Below are 14,393 nucleotides of genomic sequence, written 5' to 3'. Positions count from 1 at the left end.
TTAAAAGCTGGAAGAGCTCTTTTGGAACATGGCAACAGTGAGAACTCAAGCTCCACTTCTAACCCATCAGCTACCAAAGAAGAAAATATTGCACAAGAGCACCAGCTCTGGATTCGGACTGTCTGGATTCCATTACTGGCTTCAACTCTCTATACTTCTGTGACCTCGAGAAGCTTACTTGATCTTTCTATGCCTCAGTTTCACATCTCTAAAATAGGAATAAGAGTACTTACCTCAGAAGATTGCCGTGATAAATCAAGTAAATTTATAAAATGTATTCATGAAATAAATTCATGTACAGTGTAGGCATAGTGCCTGTACATAAGAAGTGTACAATAAATGTTTGCTATTATTATTGGCTATTATTTTCTAGAATGTTAAATAAACAACCTCTACTTGGGAAAGCTGTAGAAGGTTTCTCAATAGTCATTCATTTTTCAGTTAAAGTAATGTTTGGGGAAGCTAGTAGGGTTGTAGGGATTTGCTAGTTTTATGAGGAAAGTTTCAGACAGCCCAATGGAATAGTTTTGGAGGGAAAGAAGGCGTGAGTGGAATGGCAGGTCAGGGACAGACATACTGAGATTCATAGAGATGAGAATAGAGCTAGGGATAGTTTAAAGAGCTTGTATCTTTACAGTGCCACTTTCACACTGGCACACAGTTTACATAGACTTTGCACAGAAGCTGAGGTAGAAAGCAGGGATATGAGGCATATGGTGAATTTAGTTCCAACAGTCTTTCGAGGGAGGAAGGATATTTGGCCTTACAGAATTCATGCATATGTGGTCTGGAAGGCAGGTCCTGTGGGTGTGGGAAGGGGTGGGATATTTTCTTTCCTTCTGGTGTCAACAGCTACAGTGAAAGCAACTGTGACTGGCAACTATGGATAAATGAGCACAAGCCACCTGGTCTCTCATGGAAGAGAGGATGCACATTGGCCATAATTCCCATACACACCCAGTTGGTATACCTACTCTTCACCTCCATCACTATTGTTTCTCTATTTCCATCAAAGTCATTATCATTATTTTAAACTACCACTTACTTGTTCACTTATTTTTTTGTTTACTTGAGTTTGAAGTCAATAAGAATGGTGATTCTCTCTCTCTTGTTTACTCTAGCATCTCCAGTGCCTAGATGGCCACGGTTATTTGTTAAATGGAGAAGATTCTTCATTCCTTTCAATCCAGGGATATATCATTTTGAGGATGATACACCTCAGTCTAATACTTGGAGTTACTTTGCCTTATAAAACTGCCATATTGCTGTTAAGTTCCCACTACTTGATGTAATTAACCATTTTGAATTTGTCTTTCTTACGATACAAAAACATGGAATCATGATGAGTCACTAAGCACCATGTTTCTGTTGTACGATAGTATAAAGAATTATGTTCTCTTTAAATTTAGAACTACTTCTGTGAAACGTCACACGTTTTGTTCTTTTTATTGAGTCCTCAGCAAGGCAGAACGTTTGGTTCATCCAGAAGGCTGCGTTTGAAAACAGGCAGAGGAAGTATGACCACCTACTGATGCTTTCCTCACTAATTGGCTTCTACTCCATAATGGTCCTCCTTGACTTTCTCTCTTGCATAGCCCTCAAAGTGAATTGCAATTAGTTTTAGGATTGGAAAGATCCAGAGGCTTCATGATCAATTCAGAATCTATAGCATTTATTTTTTCTGGGAGCAAATGGTCACCTGGAAACTTTTCCTCAGTGCAAGTGAATAAACATTTCAGAAAGCACAATTTTCTGAATGATAATAAAATGGTACCTTCATATAGACATTTGCTTTGATAATTCTATGGGATTGCAGGTGTGTTTTTGGTAGCAAAGACCATATTTGGCATTTTAAATTAAGCATCTGCTAAGATTCTTTATGATTTGCAGTTTGAGAAAGGATTATAACAGATATTGGTAATTCCGGTCTTTTGTCTTATACGCTGCTCCTTTTCAGTCCACTTTGTTGGAGTTCCTTAAGACTTGATCTGGGCCCTGTTAGTTTCTCTGTCTGCACTCACTCCTTGAAGGTTCTAATTTCAACCTATGTATATACAGTTCATACCTTTCTCCTAGGATTCAAATTCACATGTCCAATTGTCCTTGTGACATATCCACTCAACAGGGCCAAAGTTATCTCAAATTTAACAAGTGTAAGAACAGGTGGATTTCCTTATTCACAAAACCTAGTTCTCTTTAAGTCTTTTCCTCACACAATTTGGACTACCATCCATTCACCCTGACTCATAAAGCAAAATTTGAATTGTTTTTCTTTGTTATTTCCATATACTCCATTAGGAAGGCCTGTCAAATCTACTTCAAAGATATATTTACAATGTGCTCACTCCTCTCTATCTCCTTCCACCCAAGAAAATCCAGTCACCATCATTTCTTTCTAGATTACTTCAAGTCTCTCCTAACTGCATTGATTTCAGTTTTGGTCCCACAGAAACATCATTTCTCTTTCCCAATTATTTATTCTAATAAAAGTCTAAGGTAGGGCTCTCATGAGCCTGGCCTGAGTCATATAGGCATCCCAGAACCAAGTACTGGACCAGAGGGAGACATTGCTCTTATTTGTCAAGAGTAGCTATGTGGAACTCTGGTTCAAGTGAGTCAGCCCCACCCAAACCACAGGGACAGGGAGAAGCAAAATCTCATTCCCAAAGGGAACATCAAGGTACTATTTCCAAGAGATGGGAAATGGATGTCGGGAAGGCAAAAACAATGGATGTCCACCGTTTTTACTGCTGCCCTCTTACAATACATTCTCCACACATCAGATAGTACGCATATTTTAAAAACTCAAGTTATATCATTTCACTACCTTTTAAAATTCTGTTCATGGTTCTTATTGCATTTAGAATACATTTCCAACACCTTTTAATAGCTACAAGGCCATGCAATATTTTGAACCTGCTCACTATTCAGTCTCATCTCATGCCACTTCCTCCCTCACCCATTACACTCTTAGATGAAAGTTCTTTCTATAACAAAATTCTTTTCCCACCTTAGGGCATTTGCACTTGCTGTAATACCTGCTGGGAGATATCTTTGCCTATTCTTGTTATCCTGTTACTTCTTATCCTTCATGTCTCAGCTCAGATGTCACTTCCCCAGAGAGACTTTCTCTGCCTACTCGGCCCTACATTGTTAATTTTCTGTTAAAGAGTCTATTTCTTTCCTGCTTATGCATCTCACAAGCTCTAAACATTGGTTGCCACTGCTTATCTTCCCAAATGGAATATAAGCTCCATGAGGAAAGGGGCTATATTACTTCTTTTCATCACAAACCCAGGACTTATCCCAATATCTCTGGGTGAATATAGTCTAAGTCATCCAATCCTTAAGGGCTGTTTCTGCCATTGTTCATTTTTGATATTTACTTACACATTCCTGGATACCTGCAATGCTATGTCAGCCACTGCAATACTACCTAATTGCTTTTGCTACTAAAGCTTTATAATACTTATTCTGTATCAGGATTGACGAAATTCCTTAGTCAATTACTTAAAGTAATTTTTTTCCTGTCTTTAAAAAATACATCTTTAGAAATGTATCTTACTCTTATCTCTTGCTCCCTGCAACATTCCATTACGTTGCATTCCCTTCCTGCAAAGATATAGATCTAATTTTATCCATTTTTAAATCAATACATCCCCCAGTTACTGTGTCAAGTAAGCTTTATTTTTTGGGTTTCTTTACACTTTCAATATCTTGCAAAGTCTGAATAGGTCATATTTAGAGTCTAGACCATAATTCATGAAAATGTAGATAAAGTGATAGGATAGCTTTTAAAATAACAAGTGTAGAAGGAACCAAATACAGATGTTTCCATTTATACTTTGGAATAAAATCAACTAAGAGGCACATAAACTAGCGGTATTCAATATACAGACAATATTTATCCATAAATATGTCAGGAAGAAGAGGCTAGTGATATTTTTACTGGGCTGAACAGCAAGCTTATAAAAGATCCTAAAAGACTGTGCTCGTTCCCTTTGTGAGGCAGAAGACTTTATCACATGCCTTTGGAGTACAGAGAATATGATTTTCATAATGTGGTAATATAATTATTAGTAAATATTGAATAATAAATATTTTTGAATGAGGATGAAGTAAATTACCCAGCATCAAAAACTTTTCATGATGAATCAGAGTATCAATTACTTTTTAGAAGTGGAGTGTGTATCAATTATAGTTTTTTGACTTAAAATTTCATGTAAAAGCTATTATTATAATATAAAATTTAACATTATTAACATTTATATTATCTACATGCCTCAGTTAGAAATCAAATTTTTGTCAAGGGCCATGCAACCGATGTGTGGAAACAAGTCAGGTGGTGCGCTCCCAGGGAAGGGTCAATTACCAGTATTTTCAACAAGCTACCAAGAACTGTTCAAGGATGATGTCAGGCACAGGTATCAAGGGAAGAGACAGATATTGTGGGGAAAAGAAAAAAATATGTTCAACTACATTGGTCTTGAAAATGACTTTTATATGGTAGATTTGGCCCCCAGGCCTTTTTTTGTTAAGCACATTTCCACTACTTCCAGAAAACAGTCATGTTTAGTAGGAGGCAAATCACCTACTTGCATTCATTAAACCTGAATCGTTACAGTTCATAGACCTGTACTTAGGATGGTCCACATCTTATCAATAACTTAGGGGGCCTTCCTCTGATGATTTTAAGGAATCTTCAAGATAAAATAATATTAGCTTTTATTAATAGACTTTATTTTTTAGAGTAGTTTTAGGTCTACAGGAAATCAAGCAGAAAGTACAGAGGGCTCTCGTGGACCTCCTCTCCTCCTGCACACAGTTGCCCCTATTATTATCTTCCATTATTTTTAATGTTCCTTAATTATTGTACCAGAGAACTGGCAGACTTCCAATATGACCTTCCCAAATTCAATCTATTCTAAGCATCTCTAGGTCTACAAACTTTAGTGTAATGGTTAAAAATAGGGTCTTCAGTATCAAATAGTTGTGACCAAATCCTGCTTCTGCAAGCTATGGGCTCTTGAGCAAATTCATTAAGTCTTTTGAGCGTCAATTCCATTGTCTGTCATGTAAGAATAATAATATCTACATTATGAGGTTGATGTGGGAATTAAATTAGTTTATGTAATTCTAGCATTGATACAATATTTATCTTAGTAAATAGTAGATGCTATTAACTTTATTACAAATGAATAAATGTCACCATTTTTTACAAAAAGTAACGGTGTGGAATTTGAGCAAAATTTAAGGAAATATAACTTATGGCAGAAAGGTAAAGTAGTATAGTAAAAAAGAAAGATGCTGGGCTTTGGAGTGAAATTGTTTGAATCCCAGTATCACTACATAAGACTGGGTGACTTTGGACACGTAGTTGAAATTACCTGATCCTCTACTTTTTCAACTTAAAAATGAAAATATTTTTACTGAATCATATATTGCCTTGAGGATTAAATGAAGTAATATATGTAAAGCATCTTCCAAAGTGTATTTAACATAATTGGCTAAAGCATTTGATTGTGCTTCTGTGAGGAATATACACAGGCAATCTTTTCTGATTGTGTGAGATGATAAAATATAAATATGGTAAGTGTGAACTATTTGATGTAATTTATTTAGATGCTCAACAAAGCTTTTTACAAGTTTCAGTACCCAAAGTTAACTAAATATGAAACTCTAAATAGACTTCTAGTTCTGATTTTATCATAAATGACTTTACTAAGATATTTCAGGTAAACAGAAGTAGCCACATCTCTGCATGGACAGTTGCGTTATCAGATGCCCTCACCTTTTTCACTGTAAATTCAGACAGCTCCACGGTCCTCAAATATGTGATTTGGGGTTAGTTTCCTACCTTTCTATGTTTTTGTAACTCAGCCATAAAATATTTATTATGGTAGCATACTTAATAAGGTGAATATATATAAAAGATATATGGGTGTGTGTATATGTACATACAAAGCTCTAGCGTGACATCTGAAAGGCAAACAACTTAGCTGCCAACCAAGGTATAAAATTTTATTGGGAATAAAGAGATCGGAGCTCTCTTCCGCCTTATAGAAGCTTTTCCTTGTCTTTTGCAGCTCGAGTGGAAAAGCCAAGTGTGTGTTGTGCTTGGGAAGCTCTCTGCTTGGAAAGGTCAAGCACAGATCTATGGTAGGGCTCAGAGTAAAGGAGATATAAAAGGAATTTGTAGAGTTGACTCTGTCTAGAATTTAAGAGTGAGAGATGACAAATGTTATCGCTTTGCAGGAGAAGAGAGTAGATAGGGTTTGTGAACCGAAGGCTGAGCCAGGAATTAAGAACGTGCATGCAGGTGGTATCTTTGACATCATATTTCCTGGAACTTTTTGCATGGTCTCAGGAGAGTAGGAGGCAGATATCCCAGAGGCTGATATTTGAGGGAAATAAATTTCTGCCTAATGATCACCAAAGCAGTTGTTTGTTTTGCCCCCAAGGGATGCAAAGTAATTTAACATTTTTAATGGCAATATTTGATAATATATGTTGGGTTTTGGTTTTGCTTTGTTTTGTTTTACGAACAGCACTCAGTTATGAAGCAGTGTCAACTCTAAGTTCTGAGAGTCTTAGAGGCAAATGAAGACATTGACTTTTAGGTAGGTTAGGATCCTGCCCCCGATCTTACAACCCTTAGTAACAGAGCTTGGACTGGAATTCGGGTTTCCCAGCCGACGGCTCTTCTCAGGACGCCATGCTGAAAAGTAGGAGGTGGGGTTCTATGTTGTGAAGTGCAGAAGGACATTTAGAGAAAAATAATCCAAACAATATCTATGTATCAGGAAACATTAAGATTTAAGTAAACGTTAAATTTTCAACAGAAATCTTTTACAAGTGCTGGTGACATTTGAGTGGTTACTCTTAGTTGCTTTCTGTGGATCTGTTTTATTTTTTTTTGAGGAAGATTAGCCCTGAGCTAACTACTGCCAATCCTCCTCTTTTTGCTGAGGAAGACTGGCCCTGAGCTAACCTCCATGTCCATCTTCCTCTACTTTATATGTGGGACACCTACCACAGCATGGCTTTTGCCAAGGGGTGCCATGTCCACACCCGGGATCCGAACCGGCGAATCCCAGGCCGCCAAGAAACGGAACATGAGCACTTAACTGCTGTGCCACTTGGCAGGCCCCTGCAGATTTTGAAAGAAGGTGGTGGGGAGATTTCTAAAGAGCGGGTTTAATGGATTGGGCCTTCTCTCTGTCTTTGCATCATGCTACAAGTTTCCCTCCTCTGTCTGGAGCTACATATTAAAAGATATAGCTCTGAATCATTCTAATAAGCTAATCTTTTTCCATTTTCCAATCAGTTCAACTGTTTGTTAGTATTTTTAAAAATAAACCTATTGTGCTCGCTTCGGCAGCACATATACTAAAATTGGAACGATACAGAGAAGATTAGCATGGCCCCTGCGCAAGGATGACACGCAAATTCGTGAAGCGTTCCATATTTTTTCATCAGGGAAATGCAAATCAAAACTACACTAAGATATCACCTTACACCCGTTAGATTGGCAAAAACATCCAAAACCAAGAGTGACAAATGTTGGAGAGGTTGTGGAGAAAAAGGAACCCTCATACACTGTTGGTGGGAATGCAAACTGGTACAACCACTATGGAAAACAGTATGGAGATTTCTCAAAAAGTTAAAAATAGAAATACCCTATGACCCAGCCATCCCATTACTGGGTATCTATCCTAAGAACCTGATATCAGAAATCTCAAGAGTCCGTTGCACCCCTATGTTCATCGCAGCATTATTTACAATAGCCAAGACGTGGAACCAGCCTACATGCCCAGAAACTGATGATTGGATAAAGAAGATGTGGTATATATACACAATGGAATACTACTCAGCCATAAAAAAAGACAAAATTGGCCCATTCACAACAACGTGGATGGACCTCGAGGGTATTATGTTAAGCGAAATAAGCCAGTCAGAGAAAGACGAACTCTATATGACTCCACTCATAGGTGGAATTTAGTATATTGATATGGAGATCTGATCGGTGGTTACCAGGGAAAAGGGGGGGTGGGGGGAGGGCACAGAGGGGAAAGTGGTGTACCCACAACATGACTAACAAAAACGTACAACTGAAATCTCACAAGGTTGTAATCTATCATAACATTAATAAAAAATAAAAATAAAAAATAAACCTATTTAGTCAGCTGCCCAATTTCTTTTTTTTTTTTTTTTTTTTAAAGATTGGGACCTGGACTAACAACTGTTGGCAATCTTCCTTTTTTTTTTTTTTTTAATCCTGCTTTATTTCCCTACCGCCCTCCCCACCCCCCCTCGGGGGAAAAGTTGTATATCTTAGTTGCAGGTCCTTCTAGTTGTGGGATGTGGGACACTGCCTCAACGTGGCCTGACGAGCGGTGCCATGTCTGCGCTCAGGATCCGAACCCTGGGCCACCGCAGCAGAGCGCAGGAACTTAACCACTCGGCCACGGAGCCAGCCCCCCAATTTCTTTAATCCTGAACATTTTTGCAATATCTGAAAAAATGTAAAATCAAAGGCATTCATACATTTAAAATATGCACAACCTGTTTTTATAAAAATCTAGTATTTGTTTAGATATGTAGAAATAGATAAATACATGAGGAAAGGAAGTGAACCATAAACTCATTGACAAATCATGAAACATCGCTGTTTCACATCAGTGCATATTACCCAGAATATGAATTTTTTTATTTCTTAAAGCATAGTGATATGTAACTATTAAGAGAAACAGTGCAAAAAGCAAAGTATTGAATGTTCTGTAAATGAAGTTTTCGTAATCTATAATGACAAATAAAGGAATATTTACAGAGGCTAAATGACTGACATTTCTTGAAGTGCTTAACAGAGTATCTTCTTTTAGTGGGAAATAAGCACTTTAGCGTACGTCACTGGGGTTATTATTATACTGGTTTATTTACCACCTAGTACTTTTACATGGTGTTTGAATTTCTCTTTACAGTTAGTAAGGTGTTCGAAACGTATTTTTAGGCTGTTTTTAGTTTCGTGCTCAATCTGATTTTTCTGGATATAGCGTTTGTTGACAAAGGCAGAGAAACATTGCTTATGAACAAACAGTAACTTTGGAAAGGTCACGCAGAATTCCTCCTCAAGTGCTCCTGGTCACGCCGCACAGATTGGCATTTTTAAGTAGCCCGGGGAATTGATGTCTCTCATCACGTGACAACATCTTTTACTCACAGAAGATCACAGCCCTCAATGCCTCCCCACTCAGTCTTGACCGCATGGTCAACTTTTAACTAGGCTCTTTTGAGAATCCTTGATTTCCCCATTCTTTTTTCTCTATGTATTATCCAATTTTTCAAAGCCCAAACTAAGTTAGATCATAATATGTGCATTTGTTTGTTTCCTACTCTCAATCTTCCAATCATTAATGGATAAAGCCACAAAATTGGCTTGATTAATACTGAGTCCAGTTTTATTTCCCTTACTAAATATGGTCAATTCTGGGGAAATCAAAAGAAAACTATAATGTATTGAGTTCCTATTATGTGACTGGCATTATGGTGACATTTAATATACATTTTCAACCGATTTTACCTGCCTCCATAGCTATGAAATTGTCCTTTTGACTTTCTTTCTCTTCTTTTCCACTTCCTCTATTCAAATTAAAGATGCCGATTATTCTTGGATTACTGGCTTATTTCAAAAAAACCCCTATTTCTAGTATATCTGTTTAATTTCATTTTAGATGTTGCTCTCAAGTAGATCTTTCGAAGCTATAGTTCTTATCACATTATGCTCTTGTTTAAAAATTTGCAGGTCTTGTCATTGTCTTACAGTAGGTCCTAAAGAGCGGTGAGAAAATTTAAGTGAAAATACAAGATGATGGACTAGGATATGGGTAGAACCATATTAAAATTTCATTTATATTGTTATAGTAATAAGGAATATACATTTTACAAATAAGTGAAGAAATACGAAAGTGTGGAGTGAGATATTTTTCGAATAAAGGTTCATGATTATTAATAACTGGAAATCACTGGTCTATAGAGTGACGTCCAGGTTACTCAGCCAGGCATTCATTTTTTCTAGAACCTTTACCTCAACTACCACTTTCAAACTATATCTTCATTCAGATTTTTATTATAGGCAAGCTGAGATACATTTTGCCAAAGAAATTCCCTTCTTTCCTAAGTATTTATTCTTTCTGCCTGGAATGTCTCCTTACATCTGCTGCCAATTCTCCTCTTTTTGCTGAGGAAGACTGGCCCTGAGCTCACATCCGTGCCCACCTTCCTCTACTTTCTATGTGGGACGCCTACCACAGCATGGCTTGCCAAGAGGTGCCATGTCCACAGCCGGGATCCGAATCGGCGAACCCCGGGCCGCTAAAGCAGAACGTGAGCCTTAACTGCTGCGCCACTGGGCCGCTCCCTCCATTCCTTTTTAAAAAATTATTTATTTGTTTGTTTGTTTGTTTATTTTTTGAGGAAGATTAGCCCTGAGCTAACATCTGCTGCCAATCCTCCTCTTTTTTGCTGAGGAAGACTGGCCCTGAGCTAACATCTGTGCCCATCTTCCTCTACTTTATATGTGGGACGCCTGGCATAGCATGGCTGGACAAGTGGTGCATAGGTCCACACTGGGATCCAAACCGGTGAACCCCGGGCCATGGAAGCGGAACATGTGAACTTAACCACTGCGCCACTGGGCTGGCCCCTAGACTCCATTCTTAACCATTTTTAAAATTCTAGCTCCAATGTTAATTCTTTTGTGAATATTTTAGTAGTCTGAACAGTTTTGATTATAAATAACAGAGAACCACTCAAATTGGCATAATTAATAAAGCAAATAAAGGCTTTTGCCATTGAAAAATGAAGCTACAGGGGAGGCTTCAGGTGCAGTTTCCCCAAAGCCAGTTTCCTGTGATTCCCTTTGCTGTCTGTTCCTGCGTGTGATCTCTCCCTTCAGGTTGGTTTCCTTCTTGGTTACACAATGTTCCAGCAATTCTAAGCCTTACATTTGCATTCCACATCATCCAGGGTGAGAAAAAGAGAGCTGCTTCCTCCTCCAGTTCCCCCACCCCGCCCCATTCAATAAAAGTACTTGGCTTCACATTGAATTAGCTTAGGTCATCTTCTCACTCATGTGGCCAGAGAAATGCTGATTAGATAGGTCAGCCAGGGCCTACTTTTTCGTTAAGCTAGTGTAGTGCTTTGTTAAATTACTATATGTAGAGCAAATGAATGCATAAATAAATAAATGAAGAAATAAGTGTATAATTGATGATTGCATAAAATAATTTCCTTGAAATATAGGTTCCCTTTCATTAGAAGATTTCAAGCAAAGTGTGGCACAACATATTCAGATATGGAAAGCACTCATTCATTAAAGAAAAGCGGGATGCAGTTACCTCTAAGACAACTTTCAATTCAACAGTCCATTTATTTCTTGAATATTTGATCTTCCAAGAGCAGGAGGCATCTCTTAAATGGCTTCTTCTTAACTACATCCCTTCTGTAATCCACAGGTCATCCACGAAAAAATGCTCCTTGCTCAGAAAGAGAAAAGAAAGTACAAAGTGATTGGGCGGGATGGCACATCAGCCCGCCAAATATTACACTTTTCAGTTCAGGAAGAAATTTGACCTTGGACCGTTCTTACTTGCATTTAAATGAATAATAATCACTTAACACTTTTATTAGATAAATTAGTTGATCTTCTTTTTAAAAGATAATTTCATCTCATCAGAATTTTAATTAAATGAATAAAATGTACATAGTATTTAAGCTTCCAGGTTCACTTTGGATGAACATTTCATTTCACCTAATATAGAAGCTAGAGTTAATGAAAATTATTTTTATATAACTTTACTTATCAGAAATCTTCTGTCCCCAAAAATGCTTCCGTCAAGCATTAAACATTAAATCCAAATTAATCTCACCAGACCCATTTATACGATGGCCTATTTGAATAACCCATGTTGGTGCCTCACTTTAAAAACTGAACCCACCATCTGCACCCATCAAACCAGCTTCCCTTCTAATGTTAGCTGTCTTGGTAAGTGACTTTTTCATCCACTTAGTTGTTCCTTTCAGAAACCTGGGAGCCGTCCTTGACACTCCCTCCACCTCAGTCCTTCACATCAATTCATCATCAAATCTTGCCAATTCTACTTCCCAAATGTGCAAAATGTGTCTTGAATGTGTTCACTTTTCTCAACTTCTGTTGCTCCTACTCTAAGCCACCACGATCAATTGCCTGGACTTAGACAAATGGCTTCCTAACTGGTTTTCCTGTTTCTAATCTTGTCTTTCTCCATTCCGGTATCCACACTTTCACCAGAGTGTTAAAAACCCCCACTAAAGGCCTTTAATAGCTGTCTGTTGCTCTATGAATAAATTTATAAGTTCTTCAGGATTTAGGCAATATGGTTCCTGCCTGTTTCTCTATCCTCATCTTTCACTAATCTCTCTCTTTTCCTCACTTTGCTCCATCCACTCCAACCTTCTCTGTTCCCAAAATAAATTCTTTTTCCTTCATAGACTTTGCACATCCTATTTCCTACATGTAGATATTCCCTTCGCATCTCTCTCTCTTTCACACACATGCACACACTTCTTCCTAGCCTCGCTAATTCTTACTCATCCTTCAAGTCTCAGATTAAATATCATTTTAATCTTCAGGGAATCTTTGTCAGAACCTTTGATCGGGTTAGGTTAATTTCTCTTGCTATAAACTCTCATAGCCCTCTGTACTTTTGCCTAATAGCATGCATAATATTAAATAATTATTTGCGCAATTATGTGTTAAATATATGTTCTCTCCTTTACGCTATAACCACCATGAGGGTAGGCACTGTGTCTATTTTGTTCATCATTGTATCCTCACTACCTAACATAATGCCTGACATTTAGTATGCATTCAATAAATATATATTAAATGAATAAATGATAAAAACATTAAAGAAGAAAAAGACTTACTGATTCTATTTGTCAAACTATAGCTCAGAAACAGAGAAAGACAAGTTGTGGCCATCTGGGAAGGGAAAGTGTGAGGCAACAAGCACAGCAAAAGTGGCGTCCACTTGATTTTTTAATTTTTTTTTCTGCTTTATTTCCCAATCCCCTTCCCCGTTACATAGTTGTATATCTTAGTTGCAGGTCCTTCTAGTCGTGGGATCTGGGATGCCGCCTCAACATGGCCTGATGAGCGGTGCCATGTCCGTACCCAGGATCCGAACCCTGGGCTGCCGCAGCAGAGCGCGCGAAATTAACCACTCAGCCACGGAGCCGGCCCCCACTTGATTTTTTAAAAACGTGGCCCATAAACAAGAGCAATTTTTCTCTACCTTATACCTTCCAGGCACTGATATTGACTTCGCTCTGTGTCCATTTCATGAACCTGCGTTCTTTTCTAGTCTTCGCCTCTCTCCAAGTTACTGTCTATGTAAGGTCACTCACAAATTTCTATTGATTTTTTTCTTTGTAATATCATTACATGTTTTTCTTTTTAATCCCGTTGGCACTACCATATTTCAGAGCACAATTATCTTATGCTGAGTCTTCTGCAAAAGTCTCCTAAAATATCCTCCTGCCTTTAATTCATACAGCACTCTGATGCTAGATTAATCTTTGTAAAACAATTCTCTCTGCATGCCATCCACAGTTCAAAAGCCTTCATTTGCTCCTTGTCATTCTATAAAATAAATCTAGGCACTTTACTTTGGCATTCATAACCTTACTCTCAATTTTTCTCCTTTGTTTCTTCTGTGAATTATCTGTATCAGTGACCAGTCCCTATAGTCTCACCTCCACAATTTCGTTCACTCCTTTTTCTCTTCTTAGAATATCTTCCTTTTCTACTTTACTTGTTTTTTACTCCGAAACCTATTTCCTGACTACTCCTGCTGACAATAATCTCTCCTTTCTCTGAAATTTGTTCTCATTTACATTCTAGGATAATCACTTGATACTATATAATATTTTCCATCATTTATCTTTATTTTAAAGTATAGGAGCTATACCCCTAACTAAATTGTTAATCATTTGAGAACTTTATTGTAGCCCCAGCATCTAGGCTAATACTGACTAACCCAATTGTAGTCTCTTATAGCTCACCTTAGTACCAGCATTTAAAATGGTATTTAGTACCTAATATAGCTTACTGCATATTTATTGTTGTTTATGATGGATATTACTTCAAGAAGGAGAGGTGCACAGGGTGAACAGAATCTCTCTTTTTTTTTTTTTGAGGAAGATAAGCCCTGAGCTAACCACTGCCAATCTTCCTCTTTTTGTTGAGGAAGACTGGCCCTGAGCTAACATCCATGTCCATCTTCCTCTACTTTATATGTGGGACACCTGCCACAGCATGGCTTTTGCCAAGCAGTGCCATGTCTGCACCCAGG

General features: G+C 37.8%; 1 non-coding gene across 1 annotated transcript; it reads left to right on the top strand.

Annotated features, from left to right (window-relative positions):
• The first annotated feature begins 7,365 nt into the window (after window positions 1-7,365).
• LOC111772146 (U6 spliceosomal RNA) lies at window positions 7,366-7,472 on the top strand. The gene has a single exon (XR_002806027.1). It is a non-coding gene; the product is annotated as a U6 spliceosomal RNA (small nuclear RNA).
• Window positions 7,473-14,393: the final 6,921 nt, after the last annotated feature.

The sequence above is a fragment of the Equus caballus genome, chromosome 7 (genome assembly GCF_041296265.1).
Source record: "Equus caballus isolate H_3958 breed thoroughbred chromosome 7, TB-T2T, whole genome shotgun sequence".
In the NCBI taxonomy this organism is placed as follows: domain Eukaryota; kingdom Metazoa; phylum Chordata; class Mammalia; order Perissodactyla; family Equidae; genus Equus; species Equus caballus.
The sequence above is the reverse complement of the archived record's forward strand: the minus strand, read 5'-3'. Positions and strand labels throughout refer to the sequence as shown.